The 18059-nt window shown below is 50.3% G+C and overlaps 1 long non-coding RNA gene across 3 annotated transcripts; it reads right to left on the bottom strand.

Moving 5' to 3' along the window:
- Positions 1 to 429: 429 nt before the first annotated feature.
- LOC101692606 lies at positions 430 to 15155 on the bottom strand. Of its 3 annotated transcripts, none has more exons than XR_200965.3 (4): positions 10871 to 11461; positions 9474 to 9545; positions 8898 to 9096; positions 430 to 675 (listed from the first exon to the last, which is right to left on the bottom strand). It is a non-coding gene; the product is annotated as an uncharacterized LOC101692606 (long non-coding RNA). The 3 variants fall into 3 exon arrangements; XR_006604622.1 differs by lacking the exon at positions 10871 to 11461 and adding an exon at positions 14949 to 15154 and having other exon boundaries at positions 431 to 675; XR_001176684.2 differs by lacking the exons at positions 430 to 675; positions 10871 to 11461 and adding an exon at positions 14949 to 15155 and having other exon boundaries at positions 8877 to 9096.
- Positions 15156 to 18059: the final 2904 nt, after the last annotated feature.

The following is an 18059-nucleotide window of genomic DNA, read 5'->3' as shown; positions in this document are numbered from 1 at the left end:
TTCTTCTTGATCAATGGCTCTGATGATTAAAGCCTGATGATTAAAGCCTGCCAGAATGGGAATGGACTGCCTAGAGGGGTGGCAAACTCCTGTCCTGAGAAATATGGAGACAAAGGCTTATTTACAGACTGTCCACTAGGCTCACAGTGGAAGGATTCCTAGGTCAAATAAGGGTTTGGACTAGAACTCCCAAATCCTCCCCACTCTGGGAGCCTTTGATCCATGTCCCACCACCACAGAGCTTTCCACATAGATTAGATGTCCACGAACGTTCTCTGAATTGAAACTGATTTGGGGGTGCCTGAGTGGCTCAGTCAGTTTGGCGCCTGCCTTTGGCTCAGGTCATGATCCCAGGTCCTGGGATGGAGCCCCATATCGGGGCACTTTCTCAGCAGGGGGCCTGCTTCTCCCTCTCCCTCTGCCTCCCTGCTTGCTGCTCCCCCTGCTTGTGCTCTCTCTCTCTCACTGTCCCACTCTCTGTGTCAAATAAATAAATAAATATTCTTTAAAAATTAAAAAAGAAAGAAACTTTGATTTTGATAAGACATGTGATTAGAAGTTATTAGAACAATGGGACTTCCTAGGTGGCTCCACACTTGATCTCAGCTCAGGACTTGATCTCAGCGTTGTGAGTTTGAGCCCCACATCGTACTTCTCTCTGGGTGTGGAGACTACCTTAAAAAAAAAAAGAAGAAGAAGAAGAAGAAGTTATTAGAACAAGTATGGGGACAAGGACAGTGAGTTCAGCTTCATCATGGAGTAAAAGAGACACAAATTCTTGTCCAAGAAGAAAAATTTGCCTTTATGCTTCAAGATTCTTCTCCCAGTCTAAGAACTAAATTGACGTGAGACACATTAACAGGAGAAATCAAATTTAATTACGTACGGGGAATCTGTAAGGTTTTCCCACGAAATAAACACACCAGGCAAAGTGGGTGTAAGGCAAGGTTTATTAAAGGTTCTCTCCGGTGAAGTTTCAGGGCCCAGGTGAAGGGGAGCCGAGAAAGTTGCACCAAGAGGAGGTGGGCACCCTCGGGCGAGGTTCCGCAACTCTGGAAAGCAGAGTGGGGGAAGTCGCGCCCAAGGCAGGGAGGAGGGGGCTTTTAAGAGGTCTTGGGGAAAGCTCTGGGGTCTTTTGGCAAGTTTCCCTTATTTGGATATCCCACCTGCTCATCGGGATCCCATTGGTCCACAGGAGCCCGGGGCGGGGGTCTCAGATTCCTGCTTGGGCCTTTGTTCTCCCTTCGGAGCTCAGGTCTTGTGGCGGGAACTTTCGCCATCTTTGATAGCCCTTTCCTGCCAGCCCAACAGAATCCTCATAAACATGAGAGATTCCAAAGACAGTTGGGCAAAATGAGGTGTATATGTCATCCTGAACTAAGGAGGAGGCTGTAGGGGTCTGGGACTTTTAAGGGGGATGGAAAGCAATTCACAGGAAGGTGAAAAAGAGTAAATATTTGGTAAACAAATGTTTGCTGGGCCATAAGGAAACCATGGGACACCAAGAGGAATTTTAACAGACTTTGCTAAACTCCTCCCTGTCTACCACCCCCAGTTCATACAGTAATCTGTGGCGATAGCTCCCTTCCTGGAGTAGGTCCTCTATCTAAATTCTTTAGGCAGTTAGGGGGACGTCAAAGTTTCCTTCCAAGTCTTTTGGGCCTCGATTGTTTTCAGCTCAAAATCATCCCCCTGCCAATGTGGCACATCTTGGGACCATTCATTCTGCACTCCCCACCCAACAGCCTGGAGAGGATGAGGTCTCCTGCCCACTTTCACATCCTACACCCTCATCTCCACATCTATCAAACTGGAAGAGGCCATCTATTGGGTGGGCTGTCAAGACGAGGTGGGAGGGATCAAGTTGGACTCTTTCCCCTTTACTCAGGGTCAGTCCAGAGCTTGCACACCAAAATCATCCAAGCTGTCATCCATCCGGATTTTTTGAAAGCTTCCTCCACTGAGCCAAGGCTGAACACAGACTTAAGTTCTGGTTCCACCACCAAGACCTCCAGGAATACACTCTTCTCTTCCCCGAGAAAATAGCTCAAAGCCCAAACTCAGATCACTGCAGGAGCCCTCCTTCGATGGTTAACATCCCTGTCTTCAGCGGATCACATGCCTGCCCCTCAAGAAGGAAAACAGAGTGACCAGTCCTCAGAGCTTGACATTCCACAGTGCTGGTCAAGGAAACAGACAGAAGCTAAGAGAAGCCCTGACAGGGGCCTGCTCATGGCTGTGAGGACAGCACTGTGGGGAACCTGAGTAATGGGACATGGAAGGCACAGCGTCACGGGAGAATGCTTCTCAGAAGGGATGAGTCCCTGGAGGAACCCTAGGGAAGGAGTCACACAGGCCCTCCCACAGCTCTGCTGCAGGAAAAACAAAAATTTCCCCAAACAGTGGGTTCAGGTAACCAGACTGGAGTGCAAGAGAGAGGAGAGAAAGCAGGACCTGAGGCTCAGCTGCTGCCCCCATGCCCACCCCCACCCTCTGGCCCTGAGAACTATCCCAGCCTGGGCTGCTTGGCAATGGAACTATTGTCCAGAAGTCTGTTGTTCTGAATTTCCTGCCAGGGAACCTGAGGACCAAGGTAGGGAGTAGGGGCTGGGACCCAAGGTCTTTATTTCCTCCTGCTTTTATTCACCCATTCATTCATTCATCTATTCATTTGCTTATCAGGCACCAGCCCAAAAAGTCTGGGGAGATAGCTTTTTGGTTCCTTTCACACCAGTTATGTACAAGTGAGAGCCTCCTTTGGCCAAGGCAAGGTGTATCCTGAAGGTCTCGATTGAACAGTGATCGTTAAGAGTCCTTCATCACTAATTCAGTGCATTGGTGGCTAACTATATACTGGGAATGTGCTAGAGAGAACTGGGTCCCTAATGACCTTCACTGGTCATTAATGACTTCAAATACTTTATTAAGGATACTTACATCGTACCAAAAAAAAAAAAAAAAAAAAGGCCTTACAGAGGTGCCTGGATGGTTCAGTCCATTTAAGTGTCCAACTCTTGATTTGGGCTCAGGTCATGATCTCCAGGTCCTGGGACCGAGCCCCCCATCAGGCTCCCTGCTCAGCAGGGTGTCTGCTTCTCCCTTTCCCTCTGTGATCTCTCTTGCTCTTACCCTTTCTCAAATAAATAAATAAAAATCTTTAAAATAATTTTTTGAAAAAGGCCTTATAAACATTAATTCCTTTAATCTTCATAAGAAAAGTAGATGTCATAACCACCATTTTAACCAGATGAGGGTAAGAAACATGCCCAAGTGCTAGAAACTCTTTCTCCAGCTGCACACCACTGTATCATACTTCACTGCTGTGATGAGGAGCAAGGAAATTTGTATGTTGGGTTAACAGCCAAAAGACAGTCTTCAGGGGTGCCTGGGTGGCTCAGGCGCTAAATGTCTGCCTTTGGCTCAGGTCATGATCCCAGTGTCCTGGGATTGAGTCCCACATCAGGCTCCCTGCCTGTGGGAAACCTGCTTCTCCCTCTCCCACTCCCCCTGCTCGTGTTTCCTCTCTCACTGTGTCTCTCTCTGTCAAATAAATTAATAAAAATCTTAAAAAAAAAAAAAGAGAGAGAGAGAGAGGGTCTTCAGGTCAGCAAACCAGCACTAGCCAGGCAGGGCCTAAGAGAAGGGCTGAGGATGAGAGGAGCAGAGCGTCAGCACTGGGTCCAAATGTCCCCCAAGGAAGCCGGAGGATGGGGAAGCATGCTGAGGTGAGCTTCCTTACCCTCCACGTTGCCTGAAGTCACTTTTGTCTGGTATGAAAACTTCTGAGTCTCCATTTTTCAGCCCCCTCCGCCTAGCCCCAGATGCTCAGGAAAATCTAGGGCTCTGCTTATAAAGGAGATAATCCACACCACATGGGGTTGGACAAGAACATTTGAATCTCTGCTACCCTGTATCACTAGAGAGTTCCAGTTTAGGCACACACTAACATGCTAGCCCAGATACCCATCCCACCCCTGGGTGAAGAGAAGGGTTCCTCTCCTGCTCTCTTGATATGCAGGAGCAATGACCTTCTATGCCTGATACAGAAAAGCAAGTGGCACAACACTGGGAAGTCCTGCAAAGTCATGCACAAAGCATAGTCCTCTGAGAGATGCTCTACCTGTCTCCATCTCATCCAGGGATAGGGCCAATGCTTAGGCCATTCCCAACCTTCTCCGCAATCAAGAATCATGGTGTACAAGAAATGATCATATGTATGGCAGGCGTGGGTCAATGAAAGGCTCAGCTTGAGACCAGAGGGGGTCAGGCCAGAGGCTATGGCTGCCTGAGGCTTCTGCTCAGACATTCAGAGAGCTGATTGGCCCCAGGACTTCGCATACTTACAGTCTCTCCAGCATGGTGGCTGGGACACTTTGGCTTGGGGACACCAGTCTGTTTTGGGGAGGTGAGAAGCTACAGGAGGAACAGGAAGGAAATGAGTGCCAACAGCTAGAGCACAGCCCTCCTTACAAAGAAGGCTCAGGGATCAAGGATACCCAGCAAGGGGAGCCATAAATACCTAGGTATCTAGGCACATGCTGAGGTTAATCACCCACCATAAAAGCAACCACAGCCCATGGAGAGGCAGGACAGAGGATCAATCTCCTCAAAAGCGAGCTGCCGCAATGCCAGCCTTGCCCAACCCCACCCTGCCTGCTGGGGTAGGAGGAAGTGAAAACAAGGTGTCACTGCCCAAGTCTCGATTTCCTCCTCTGATGTTAGGGGTTGGTCTCAACAGCCTCTAATATTTCTGACCTTCCCAAGAACATCCACAAGTTTTATGATTCTACAGATCATTCAGAGATTCTAAGGAATTTGGCTTCAGCCCCAAAATAATGATGATTTTCCTGTGAAGGGGAGAGGTAATGACAATAAACAGAGTTTTTTATTTTTTGTTTGTTTGTTTGTTTGAGCAATGGCTGGATTCTCCCTGGGTATATAGACACACAAAGCTGGACTCCTGCCCCCAGGACACACAGGAGGCAGGTGCTCTGCCGGGAGGAACAACCCCACCCATGCCCACCCACCCCCACCTGTGCACACACAACCTCAACCTATACAAGCCATCTCCGGACCCATGCACACGCGTGCCTATGCAGCTAGTCACTTGTCCTTGGCCTGCAGACACACACACACACACACACACACACACGTTGCCCTCACGTAACTGTGTGTGCCTCCCCTCACCTTGCCCACCCATCACAGCCACATACATATCACTCTTCAGTGTACACCACCCCACTATGCACAAGCAGCCGTATCATCCACACCCCAACACACAGATACACATGATTGCTCACAACTCCTGACTGCAAGTGACTGAGATCCAACTCACACGGGTTTCAGTGTAAGAGATCATTTATTTGCTCACACACCTGGGAGGACCAGGGGTGCATGTGACTTTTGGCATGGCCAAAATGAGGGGCTCCAGGACGGCATCAGAACTGTCTTCCTCTACTTTTCCAGTTTTCCTCCGTGTTAGCTTCCTTCTGGGGCAGATCAGCCCCGTGCTGCTGCAAGGATGACCACCAAAGAAGGACCTCCTCCCCAACCCTTCCAGCTAAAGCTGCAAGGCTGACTCTCACAGGGCTGGTTTAGGTCACGTGCTCATCTAGGAACCAATCGCTATGGCCAGGACCAGAAGACTGCAAATCTGGACTAGACCAGATCTTGCTCAAGGCCAGTCCCTGGAGAAGGGCGGTCAACCCCACCCAACCCATATAATAGAAGGGACCGGAAACAGGTGATTCACCAAAAAAGGTGGAAGAGATGTCTGTTGGATGGATTAAAAACAACAGGTGTTCACTGCCTACACTAACCTGAATGTACACAGAGAAAGGAGTGGAAATCTAGAGGGCCACAGGGGTATAAAGATATGGGTGTGCACACTGAGCCCTTGTATAAATATAAATTCTGCCTGGCCAAAGCCTACCTTTGTCAATGTACCTTATCAGTGAATATTGATTTCAGAAAAATAAGTGATCCAGACATATGCTGCTAGGACTCCAAAGGAAGGGAAGAGCTGTTTTAAAATAGGTCTGGGCTAGGGGCGCTTGGGTGACTCAGTCGTTGGGCATCTGCCTTCGGCTCTGGTCATGGTCCCGAGGACCTGGGATCAAGCCCAGCTTCCGGCTCCCTGCTCAGCAGGAAGCCTGCTTTCTCCCTCTCCCACTCCCCCTCCTTGTGTTCTCTCTCTCGCTATGTCTCTGTCAAATAAATAAATTAATTAAATTAAAAAAAAAAAAATAGGTCTGGGCTAGGGGCTCCTGGGTGGCTCAGTTGGTTAAGCCTCTGCCTTCCACCAAGGTCATGATCCCAGAGTCCTAGGACTGAGCCCCACATCAGGTTCCCTGCTCCACGGGGGGTCTGCGTCTCTGGCCCCCTCTACCCCCACCCCCCACTTGTGCTCTGTTTCTCTGACAAATAAACAAATAAAAAAAAATTTTTAAGATTTTATTTATATATTTGAGAGAGACAGAGATGAGGAGAATGCACGCATGAGCAGGGAGGGGGCAGAGGGAGAAGCTGACTGCCCCTGAGCAAGGAGCCTATCGACACAGGGCTCCAATCCCAGGACCCTGGGATCATGACGTGAGCCAAAGGCAGATACTTAATGACTGAGACACCCAGGCACCTCACAAATAAAATCTTTAAAGAACAGGGAAAAATTATAATAAAATAGATTTGGGCTTGACTGAGTTTTCACAAAACAAGAGTATGGATGAAAAGATCTAGGAACGTGAGGACTCACTGGACCAGAACCAGAATCCTATGGAATGAGAGGAAAGACCGGTGGTGAGGAGGCAGGTGGGACTGAGGGTTTCAAAGGCAAGACAGTTTATCCCGTACATTGCAGAGTCCCGTGAAGGTGTGCGGCAGGAAGGTGACAGGGTGAAAGCATGAGGTGAAAGCTTGAGCAAGAGAAAGTGAACTGTGTAGGCAGGTGAGATGGCAGAGGCCAGACTGGAGAGGGGAGGGATGGGCGGCGGTGTGGGGCTCTTGCAGAAGGCTCCTGAGGAGCTGTGTGGTATGGCAGGAGCCGTGGAGTGGGAAGGCAGGCATAGAATCGAGCTTTGGTAAGAAGGAAGAACCAACAGGATGTGGAGGTTGATTGCAGGGCCAAGTCCAAGGTGAAGGGAAGCCAGGAGATGACTCAGCTGTACTTCTGGCAGCTCCCTGCTTCCCCCTAGCACCTTCTGCTCCTGCCAGATGGGTGCATGCACTTTGTGCATTTGTCGTAGCTGCTGGACCTCCCCCTACCATCATGGTCAGCCTACCCGCATCAGACCACACCTCCTTGCAGAGAGGGCAGAGTCTTCTAAGTGTCTGGTTCTGATCTCCGTGCCAGCCTCTGCCTGGCAGGGCACCAGCCCAGCGTGAGGGACGTGGAGTGAATGTGCAGACCCTCCCTGGAACAGGTGCTTTGCCCCTGCCTCCTTACCACTGTTCATCCCAGGTGCACACAAGAGCACACCTTCCCTGCGGCCACAGCACAAAGAGGCCGCCACGAAACCCTCCACGGTCCTCGGCAGCAGACGCAAGCGTGGGAGAGCCCATTTGCTCGCCACTGACCATGACGGGAGAACTGGGTCTGACTCTTGTCTGACTTGCAGACGCAAGCGTGGGAGAGCCCATTTGCTCGCCATTGACCATGACGTGCCGGGAGAACTGGGTCTGACTCTTGTCTGACTTGGGGTGGGGGCTGGATTCATGGAAGCCAAAGCAAGGAGATGCCTGGGACCATGGTGGGGAGGGGGGAGAAGAGAAGCCCTCGAGACAGACACACAACCCCAGGACAAAGGATTTGAGTCCTGGAGGAGAAGAGGCTGGACCCCTAGGAGAAAGGGGGGGGACATTCATCTTCACAGCCCAGGAAAGACAGATAGAATCAGCAGGGAGAAGCCCCAGAGACTTGTCCCTGGGAGCTAAGGCTTTCCAAAAGTTCGAGCCTTGTGCAAGTGGAATCTGCATCATCTTCTGGGAAGTTGTGACTTGTTCTGCGTGAGGATGGGCTCAAGCAGAAGGCCACAGGGATTCTAGCATCAGGGGGGCGTGTTCTGAGGGCCTACGGTGGGCACCGTGCACTGCACCTCCTTTAAACTCACAAAAACCTTCCCTGTTGGGCAGGGAAAGAAAAGTGCCCCCAAGTTCACTCAGCTGTGAGGAGAAGAACTGGAATCTGAACCCCACGGATTCCTCATGGCTGGCACTGTCCCCACACATGTTCCCCTGTCCCACAGCCAGGGGTGACAGAAAGCCACAGGAGAATGAATGCAATCAGAAGAATTGGGGAGGTTGCCTGGGTGGCTCAGTTGTTAAGCGTCTGCCTTCCCACTAACATCAAAGTGTCAGAGCTCTTGCCTACATTATTGGATATCCTTCAGCTCCGGTCATGATCTCAGGATCCTGGGATCAAGCCCCACTTGGGGCTCCTTGCTCCCATGCTCAGCGGGGAGCTTGCTTCTCACTCTCCCCTCCCCTAGTTTCTGTTCCCTCTCTCACTGTGTCTCTCTCTGTCAAATAAATAAATAATCTTTCCCAAAAAATTTAAAAAAAAAAAAGAAGAAGAAGAATTGGGGAGCCACTTCCTAAGCATGTGAAGTTGGGCAAGGGACTGAATCTCTCTGAATGTTCCTTTTTCTCAGCTGAAGATGCAGACAATGGCAGCCAGCCAAGAGGGTTGAGGTAAACAGGAGATAGGGGACCAGGGCTTGGCAGCAGCAGGTCAGTCAGTGTTAGCTGGACCCTAGCCACCGCTCCATGCTTATCCTAAAGCCTCCCTCCAGCAGCTTTCCCCACCCAACCCCCACCGAACCCCTACCCCCCCACCCCCCCACCCCGGCCAGCAGCCCCTTCTCCCCATCCCACCCCCACCCGGAACTTGTGCCGACACCCACTTTGACACAGTGGCCTTGTAAGAATTTAAGTCCTGGTCACCCCCTTGCAGGATGGAACAGCATCTCACTCATTTTTGTGCCCTCCGAAGTGCCTGCCCAACCGACGGTAGTAGGTGCCAAGGTGGGAAAGAGTGCCGGCTGGTTCCAAAGGGCTGAGGGTCACTAGAGGGAGGTGGCAACTGGGGCCATAAGGAAGACTCTAGAAGAGAGTAATAAAGGGGAGCATGCAAAAATCTGCCAACATGCAAAACAGAAGCTTGCAAATCCAATTCCTAGGGAGCCAGCCATGCAAACTGACCCCTGCCCAGGGAAACAGCTTGCCTTTGCCCTCTTTCAACCCAGGGCTCCGTTCCCTGCCAGCGATGGTGGCAGTGATGGCGGTGGTGGGAATGGTGAGGCTCATGGGGGCAGCTCTCATTTATGGGGTTCCCACTAACATCAAAGTGTCAGAGCTCTTGCCTACATTATTGGATATCCTAAAATAACCCATGAGGAGGATTCCATTAAGCCCGTTTCACAGGTGTGGAAACGGAATGTCCTTCAGGACTTGACCTTGAGTCTGGAGTAAGTCCACACCTGAGCATGCTCTTTCCAGCGCTGCTCTCCCATAGAGTCAGTATCCAGTTACCTCCATCGAGGGAAGCTGTCCTGTGGATAAGCCAGAAGAAATGGTCCAAAGACATTTTTCCTCTTTTAGTTAGCAATTTGAAAAATATATGTTGTATTCATTTGACTAGTATTTGTAGAACCTCTAGATACCTTTCCTACTGAATGGATTCTGACAGACTTAGGGGACCTCTTCCATGAAGGCAGGGACATAGTCTTGTTGTTGGCCAGATTTACAGCATTGGAAAATGCCTAGCAGGCACTCCACCAAACATAGGATGAATGAGTTCACAAATGAGCAGCTCGGGGTCCAAGAAAGCCCTGCTACCTACCACTCAGTGACCAACCTACCCCCCACCCCCAGATTCCCTGGTCTCTAAGGCTCAAGCGACTCATTCATAGGTCTTCGGGCAAATCTGCTGACCTGGAAGGTAGGAATGGGCTTGGAAGGTGGGGCAATGGGGGGCTAGGCCAATTTAGCCTCAGGAAAGTATTAGTCAAGCTCCCAAGGGCAACAAGTCATGTATTTCTGCCTTCCCAACAGAATTCAGACTAAAGCCATCTATTCCCCAAGGCCAGGGGCTGCCTCATCTCCTTCCTTGACTCCTCAGGTTTCCCAGGTGATTCATCTCAGGAAACTAAGAGAAGCCTGGGCTGTGGAAGCAGCCTCCAGCCCCTAGGAGGCAGAGGAGAGAAAGTCCTTCCCAAGGAGAGGGCCATTTTCCTCCCATATCTGTGCTTCTGACTCGGAAGAGTCCAGCTGCAGAAGTCAAACTCCCCAGGCTTCCTCCTAGATCCATGGGTCCGTGGTTCCCATGGCTCGCATAACCAGCCACACTGACCCTCCACCCCCCAGCCACCCCCTCCCGCCCATGGCTGGACCCTGTTCCTCGTAGCAGCCAGCTCCAAAAAAATCGCAATCTCTCTCCCCCCACCCCCTGTAGGTCACCAGCCTAGGGATCTAGGGATTCTCCTTCTTTCTCTCTCTCTCTCTCTCTCTCTCTCTGTCCCTCCAGCCTGGCTCTACCCCAGGTTCCTCCTTCAGGAAGCCCTCCCAGACCTCCAAGGCTTTCTTTCCAGCCCTCTAAGCCCACACTATGATTAGACACCCTCGGCTCTGACCTGGTCTGCCAGACTGGGGTGTGGGTTCAGGCACCTCCAGGGGACTAGGAGTTCCCCTAAGACAGTAAAGACAACTTTTAATCCTTATGGAAACTATGAAATAAACATTATCTTCATTTTAGAGCTGAAGGAACAGTCTGGAGGTGAAGGAAAGCTTGGAGCAGCTGGTAGAGGCCGAACTGGGCCCTGTCTGCCTCCCAAGCCATGTCCCTCCTCCCTGCCTCCCTCTCCCTCCAAGATCATACCAGATGTCAGGCACTCCCCACACCATAGACTTTTTATAGCCCCATTCAATCTTCACACGTAAGCCTACAGGGAAAATACAGATAGCCTCATTTTACACCTTTACGATAGGGAAGCTCAGAAAGTTTCAAAATATTCCCTAAGGTCACAAAGCACTGGAGTGTCACAATCAGAATTCAATTCAACCCTTCTAGCTCTGAAACCCAAAGTGAGGTTTCCCAGGTCCCCGGGTCTAGCCAGAGCCAAGCTGAAAGAGGCAGGAGATAGCCATGTAGATTCTCCAGGCCAGCATGAAAGTCTTGACTCCTATCAGCCAGCACCTCTGATAAAGGAAGATGACTTCCAGAAGGGAAGCCCTGCCGAGTTGGCCCCTACTGATCTGGGAAGACCCAGGAATTCCAGAACAGCTGAGAAGCTGACTGGCATACCTCCCAGCTCTCCATCCTTCCTCCTCACCCTGGGAGCTGCCACACTCTCAAGTCCTTTCACTTCTGCACTTCCTACTGCCACTCAGTGATCTTGGATTTGTGATTAAATGAAATGAAGTGGCTCTGATACTTATTTTTAAACAATCCTTAGAACAACATAGAATAGCTGAAAAACATAAACTTGGAAATCAAATCATATGTGTTCTAATCTCAACTCAGTCTCCGAATTGCTGCGTGACCCTGGACAAGTCACTCCCCCCTCTCTGAGCTACAGCTGTGTCTGTATAAAAAAGGAGCAGTACCATTTATTTCTGGAATTCCTTTAATTTCATTTATATTAATTTGGTTTGGGGGTCTCTGGGTGGTTCAGTCGGTTAAGCATCTGACTCTTGACTTCAGATCAGGTCATGATCTCAGGGTCATGAGATGGAGCCCCAGTGACTGGGGCTCTGTGCTGAGCAGGGAGACTGCTTCTCCCCCTCTCTCTACCCCTCCCCACCCAATCAATCAATCAATCAATCAATTTGGTTTTTAGAACTTTGAATTTCCCAGAGTTCCCTCTCTGTGATCATTTCTTCACAGCAGAAACAGCAGTGACCTCTGAATCATACTTGATTTGGGCTCTCAGCTTTTGTTCGCTCGTCTGTCAAGCAAATTATGGGATAACAGTAGTTGTCAGAGTTTTTCTTAGCCTCCTAAAGTCCCTATATCAGACCCCTACTGTGATGAGAGAAAACCGCAAACTCTTCTCCAGAATCTCCCCCTTCCTCTTGTCTTTCATCTCCCTCCCTCCGAAAGGGCACTGTGGTGAAGCACACTCCCCCCACACACACACTCTGCAGTCACTGGTAGCTCCCTCCTACCGCAGGACTAGGCAGAAGACAGATGGGACAGCATCCTCTCTTTCACTGAGCATTGAAAGGGGAGAAAGCTTAGACTAGAAGAAGGACTGGCTCATCTAAGGAATCCTAAGAGTAGCAATGAGTGACTAGGGCAGGGGGTACTCCTTTGAAGGAGGTGCCGTGCTAGAACTCCCCACTCAGACTTCGATGGGGCCAGGCCTGCCCAGAAGCCAAGGAATGGAGGAGTGTGGGGGCAGCAGGCCTCCAGGGGGCAAGAGCACAGTCTGGCTGGGACAATGGGGAAATGACCCCAGGGAAGGAGGTCTGGCAGGTTCTGAAAGTGTTGCTCTCAGAGGGTCTGTAATTCCTAGCGGGGGCTGAGTCAGGCAGGCAAGGTCAGGCCCCCAGAGGAATGCAATTAGAGGTATAGGTCTATAGAAGAGACTCCCTCACTAGGAATGGGCCCATCCAGGATCATAAACCTTATCTCCCAACCTCTGGAGAGCAAAACTGGCTATCTCTGGGTTCCCAGGAACTCAGACTGAGTCAGAGCTGGGGGGCTGCCGGGATGGTGGGCCTGGGCAACATGCCTCCTGGGTGTGGGGTCCAGCAGAAGATGGGACCAAAGGAGGTTGGGAGCAAAGGGGGAGAAGAGATAGATCAGGAGGACTGGTCCCAGCAACGGCTAAGGGTGTCAAACTCCTACTAGCCAGCTCCAAGCCAGAAATGTCCCACGCCCCCAACCCCAGCCAGGGAAATTCTGTCGCAGGGCTGGACAGCACTGTCATCTCAGCCTCCTGCTACTGAGCTCTGGGGTTTGCGCCCAGCTCGAACGTAATGGGTCCTCTCTCTCTGTCACCATTACCTATTTCTCTAGCTTTTTTTTTTTTTCTTTAAGATTTTATTTATTTAGGGGCACTTGGGTGGCTCAGTCATGGAGCTTTTGGCTTGGGTTGTGATCCCAGGGTCCTGGGATCAAGCCCCACATCGGGCTCCCTGCTCAGCAGGAAGCCTGCTTCTCCCTCTCCCCCTTCCCCTGCTTGTGTTCCTTCTCTCGCCTTCTCTCTCTCTGTCAAATGAGCAAACAAAGTCTTTAAAAAAAAAAAAAAAGATTGTGTTTACTTATTTTAGAGACAGAGCCAGTGAGTGGGGGGAGGAGCAGAAGGAAAAGGACAAGCAGACTCCAAGCTAAGCCCAGAGCCTGATGCGGGGCTCAGTCCCAGGACCTTGAGATCATTATACCTTGGCCAAAATCAAGTCAGATGCTTAACCGACTGAGGCACCCAGGCACATCTCCCTCGCTTTAAAAACACATTGACTTACCCTTCCTCTTAGAGGATGGGAGCAGGACCCAAAATGCAAAGGACCCAGGTTCTAGCTCAGACCTGTCTTCCCCACCACACCCATACCCTGAGCTGGGCTCCCAGTCCCTTAGAGGGCTGAGGAGGCAGGAGGCGGTGTTGCCTTGCTCTCTGTGTCCCTGAGAAATTCTCTACCTCCCTGTGATGTTCCCTCCTCCTTCTTGCAGGCAGGTGAGATGGGTCCTGGAGACCTGCGGGTGTGAACCGGCCCTTTGCAGAGTGGAGGGGGAGCTGACGTCACCCGGCCTGAAGCGCCAAGACATGTACGCATCCTCCCTCTGTCCCTCTGTCTCATTCCCCTCTAACTCCCCCAGTAGCTTTGCTCTAAGTTGTCCTCTGGCCAGGCTCAGCCAGACTGATCCTCCATAAACACAACTTTGATCCAGTCACTCCCCAGTTCAGAGCCTCCCATTGCCTTCGGAATAAAGGTCAAACTCCTCCTCTGGCTGAGCTGAGCCCTGCCTGGCACTGGCTGCCTCCCTGCCCCAGCCCTGGGGCCCTGCCCTTCCCTCCCACAGTACCTCCCTGTCACCTGCACCTGCTGAAATCTTATCCCTCCTGCCTGCCCTGGCTCCAGTACACCCCATTCATTCTGCAAACATTTACTGAATGAAAATCACACACCGGGCATCTGCCCACACAACCTGCCCTGGTCACAACTGTTGGAAGTCACCACTCCCACAGAGACCCCCCAAAACGAGCCTTTGTTTTACCCCTGGGTTGGGTCATCCTTGCCTGAGCACTTCCCTCATTGGAAACCTGATCCACAGGCATCTAATATGCCTTGAACATGGGCTAATGGGGCAGTCTCCCGTATTTGTCTCATTCGGTCCTCACAATGACCTTGGGGGTTCAGTGTCATTACGGTAAATTGCCCAGCAACTAGTAACTGGGTCTTCAAACAGAGTCCCCAAATTTCAAGTCCAGGGTCCTCACACCAGCACCTACTGCAGGCTCAAAATCAGGCTCCTGCCTTATACATTTCTGTTTTGCTCAGTCCCCAGCACAGAAATTGGTTCAATTCACAGAAGGAAGGAATGAATGGTTCTCTGATTCTATTCTATCCCAACGAGTCCTCATCTCCCCTCTGATCCCTATTTCCTCTCCCCCACATTCCTTTTTTTCCTATGTCCTCCTCTCCTTCATCCTGGGCCCCCAGGATCCAGAAGATAAGGGAGAAAAGAGGCTGCGATTATTCTCATTGATACCAGGTATTGGATAGGCCTTGGGAAGGTCTCTACAGCCCAGAAACAGCCCCAAGGAGGTAATCCAGGTTGGGAGGACTCCTCCCTACACCCCACCACCCAGTTTGATAGACCAAATGAGTCCCAGACCTTATCTCCATCCCTCTCCAATTCCAGCAGGAAATAGGCGGGGCAGGTGGGGAGCAGGCAGGGGCAACCAGATAACAGTGAGGTGGTAGAAAGAAACCTAAATTCGGTGACTCACCACCTTGTGCCTTCCCAAGAATTGGGGGGGTGGGGGGGAGGCGCTGCACGCTTGAAATTCCAGCCCAGCCCTGGAGAGACACTTGCATGTCAGTAAGCTGGACAGGAGGAGGAGGAAGTGCTCTGTTTACCCCAAACTAAAGGGCAGCCATGGCAACAGAGGCCAGGGCCATCAGTGTAGGGAGCAAAGGTCCCAGCCAGAGTAGGGCCCCGGATGCCAGCCTGCCAACTGAGCCTACTACCCAGACCATGCTAGCCAGGCCTTCTCTGGCCGAGCACCCCCTTGTGGCCAGCCAAAGCTCATCCCGAGAGCTGGGGAAGGGCAGCCCTGAGAAAGAAGCCACCCATTTTACAGACTCACATGTGTTTTCATCCCCTCCCCTCCCCTTCCGGGTGCTTTCTCTCCAGAGGCCAGACACAGACAGATACTGAACCAGGGGGTAGCTCTTGGCCTCTGCTGGGACAAGGAAGGAATGGGGAGCTGAGCCAGCTGCTAGGAGGGGCAGAGTGGAGGTGTCAGTCCAGGAAGGCTTCCTGGAGGAGGACAAGACAGAACAGAAGGAGGGCGTCCCAGGCTAAGGAAAAGGCAGAAGAGAGTGTCTCCTCAGCTGCAAAGATACGTCATCACACCTCCCCCTCTGCCAGGCACCAGACTCATAAACTCCTGGAGTCTGAAGGGGCTTCCATGGCTGGCACCCACTGCTTAATGCCCCCCTTGCCTGTTGTCTGTATTCACAGTCACCCGTAACTCCTTCTTGGAGGTGGCCCTCGCCGTGCTCAGGGCCAGGTCTTCTACATGCACTCTCAACTCTACCCCCTGAGAGCTGACTCCATCAAGCAGCTCCTCTCTCAGTCCTGCTACCCCATGGCCACGGATTTCTCCCCTCTTCCTGTATCCATGTGCAAGTCTCTCCTCCTTAAAAAAAAAAAAAGAGAAGAAGAAGAGTGGGAAGGGGAGAGGGAAGGGGAATCATCCTTGACTCTTGACACCTCTCTGTCCATAGCCAAGCCTCTCAAAGAAGAGACCTCGTTCATCCTCAATTCTCACCTCACCCTATCTAACTCCCTCCAGCCACCAGCCATGAAAATCTTTAAAACCACTAATGATCAGGGACACCTGATCATTGACTTAGATCATGATCTCAGGGCCTTGAGATTGGGCCCCAGTCGTTCTCTTGTGTTCTTGGGGAAGTCTGCTTGAGATTATCCCTGTCCCTCTACCCTCTAACCCTCCCCCCACATTCGCATGCTCACTCTTGCTCTCTCTTTCAAATAAATAAAGGAAATCTTAAAAAAAAAAAATGCACTAACGATCAACTAATAGCTGAATTTGGTGGACTCTTTTCAAGTTTCTCTTACTTGACCTACCTAGGATATTGGACTGGACACCACTGACCTTTTCATCTTTCTTGAAAGACTATTTCCTTGGCCTCCTGACATCTTCTACTTTCAATCCCTCGGGCCATTCGTTTGCAGTCTTCATTCTTGAATCCTCTCTATCTGACCCCCGCCTGTATCTGTCAACCTTTATCTTTTTGGTGGGCCACACACACTCATTGGCACAATCACAGATCACCAACATCTCCCATATAACTCAAGAGGCAGGAAATTCAACCACATGTAGTCAGGAAATCCATCCACAGAGGTCAGATCGAGAGCCTTGGCTTTAACCTCTTCTGGTCAATCTCACCCACTTCCAGGGTGATGGCTCCCAGACTCTCGGGAGCGCTGCAGAACCACATTTCCAAATGCCACCTTAGATCTCACCCAAGTCTCAAAATTAGTAGGCTTCAAACTGAAATCATTCTATAACACCACCTTCCTGGCCTCACTTCCTTTCATAATTCCCATCTGATGGACAACATCACCCTTCTAAAATGAGAAACCTAGGAGTCACCTGAAGAACTGAGGTACTATACTCTACTTCATGTGGTTGTTATGAAGCTAAATCATGATATCTATAAAGCATGTAGAATTGTGCCTGCTACATCACAGGTGCTCAATGATTATTAGTCATTATTGTTAGTATTCTTACTTCTTCATTCCCCATACATCCAATTGGACACCAAGACCAGCCAACTCTAACTTCTGAATTTCCCTTGAATCTATGTTCTTCCCTGTATTTCCACCTATTCTCCTCCCTTAGCTGAGGCATTCATTATCACTTATCTAGATGGTTACGGTAATCTCCAATCTTGTCCCTTCATACTTTTACAAGAGAGTAGTCTTGCCAAAAAGCAAAATGATCATGGCGCTGTCTTGCTCCAAGCTTCAATGTCTCTCCAGATTCTGAAACAGTACCCAGCTGCCTTTGGTGCACCCCTGGGGAACTTGTTATAAATGGACACCCAGGGGTGCCTGGGTGGCACAGTCCATTAAACGTCTGACTCCTGGTTTTGGCCCAGGTTGTGATCTCAGGGTTATGAGATTGAGCCTCGCCTTGGGTTCCAGGCTTAGCAAGGAGTTGGCTTGAGATTCTCTCTCTCCCTCTCCCTCTGCCCCCCCACTCATACTTTCTCTCTCTAAAAATAAATAAATAAATCTTAAAAATTTTTTTAAAATGGAGGCCCAGACCCCAATACCAGAAAATATTATTCTGCAAATGGGGGTGCCACTTGGGCACCTGAATTCATAACATGTTCCCCAGCATACCTGGTGCAAAATAAAGTTGAGTACCAGGGAAGTACAAACTCTTCATAGCCTTCAAGGCCCTTCTTGATTTGGATCTCACCAACCTTTCCCACTTCACCTTCTGCCTCTTACATTTTTCTGCTACCTCTTGGTTCCCCATATATTTAAGAAATATATATTGATTGCCCAATAAGTGCAGGCACTAAAAACCCAATGATGAGCCAAATAGACATGGCTCCCAAGCTTACAATCTAGTTAGAGATAGCAACCTAATAATCTCAGTAAATACAGTAAATATAATAAAGCAATAAACATAATCTAATAAAGCAGTAAATGTAGACTGCTATAAATTATTATAAATTTTTTAAAATATTTTATTTATTTGACAGAGAGAAATCACAACTAGGCAGAGAGGCAGGCAGAGAGGGAGGAGGAAGCAGGCTCCTTGCGGAGCAGAGAGCCCGATGCGGGATCATGACCT

Source organism: Mustela putorius, unplaced genomic scaffold, assembly GCF_011764305.1.
Source record: "Mustela putorius furo isolate JIRA1106 unplaced genomic scaffold, ASM1176430v1.1 tig00537227_pilon_pilon_pilon, whole genome shotgun sequence".
Classification (NCBI taxonomy): Eukaryota; Metazoa; Chordata; class Mammalia; order Carnivora; family Mustelidae; genus Mustela; species Mustela putorius.
Note: the sequence above shows the minus strand (reverse complement) of the source record. Positions and strands in the feature narration are given on the sequence as shown.